The sequence below is a fragment of the Frieseomelitta varia genome, unplaced genomic scaffold, assembly GCF_011392965.1.
Source record: "Frieseomelitta varia isolate USP_RPSP 00005682 unplaced genomic scaffold, Fvar_1.2 scaffold_6, whole genome shotgun sequence".
In the NCBI taxonomy this organism is placed as follows: domain Eukaryota; kingdom Metazoa; phylum Arthropoda; class Insecta; order Hymenoptera; family Apidae; genus Frieseomelitta; species Frieseomelitta varia.
The window spans coordinates 82693-83712 of record NW_025110367.1 but is presented as its reverse complement, the minus strand read 5'-3'; the positions used below and the strand labels follow the sequence as shown (position 1 = coordinate 83712).

General features: G+C 44.6%; 1 long non-coding RNA gene across 1 annotated transcript in view; it reads left to right on the top strand.

Annotated features, from left to right (window-relative positions):
• Nucleotides 1-230: 230 nt before the first annotated feature.
• The window catches only part of LOC122534460, a 1010-nt gene continuing 220 nt past the window's right edge, over nt 231-1020 (top strand). Inside the window, exon 1 of the long non-coding RNA XR_006307909.1 lies at nt 231-984. This is a non-coding gene — a long non-coding RNA (uncharacterized LOC122534460). The remainder of the gene's footprint in view (nt 985-1020) is intronic.

The window sequence follows — 1020 nt, the reverse complement described above, 5'->3', positions numbered from 1 at the left end:
AGCGAGTGAAAGAGAGGTTCGAGGAGTGAAGAACGAGCGAGTTGAGTCTTTGAGTGTTGGATTGTCCGATAGACAAGACCACGATGGAATTTGCGTGTGTATCCTGCGTTGAAAGTTTCAGGTTTGTTTGATGTCTGCTTGCCTAATCGGGGCCTTAGGCGTCGTTCAGAACGGAACTCGACAAAAAAAAAAAAAAAAAAAAAAAAAAAAAAAAGAAAAGAAAAAAAGAAAAAAAAGGGAACCAGGGCCAGATGTTCGCTCGGATCGGTCGCGATCGCGAACGAACGGACACAGAATAGGTGAATAAATTGGAGACGATTTTCCACGAGCATTCTCGGGCAAGCTGTCAGGCGAATTCGGTGTGGTACGCTGCGAGATGGGAGGGGAGACACCGAGTCGAGCGATTGATTCTCCGTAAATTTCGAAGCTTTGGGGAATTTTTCAATTGCCACCGTGAAGTATTCTCGAATTTTGCGAATTTTTGAATTCTCGATGTTAGAATTGCAGACTCGCGTGATCGGCGAGCTCTCGCCGTCTTTCTTCACCGTCGTTCGCAGTGTATGGCGACGCCTCGACGCGAAATCGTCGGGTTAGAAGGTTTCGGTGTGCCTGTTGAGTGATTCTGCGATCTTCTTGCCCGCTTTTCTCTTCCACGGCCGCTGTCGATAGACTTTTTTTTTTTTTAGAGTTGTTGCGGGTCGAAATATCGGTTCTCTCATCTCCGGTCTCGGTCGGACACTTCTGTCGGTCGTTGGATTGCCAAAAAAGAAAAAAAAAAAAAGAAAGCGGCACTGTGCGCGAGAAAACGAACGAACGATAGGAAGAGAGCTGGGAAGAGAAAGCTGGAAACGCTGAGCCTAATTATAATAATTATTAACACGAACAAGAGTTTCTCGACGACCCCCAAAAATCGAATCGAATTTTCGAGCAAACAGAGGATAGAAGTGAAACAAAAAAAAAAAAAAAGAAAAAAAAGAAAAAACAGTCGCGCGGTATTAAAAGGGTGTTTTTAAACGTTCG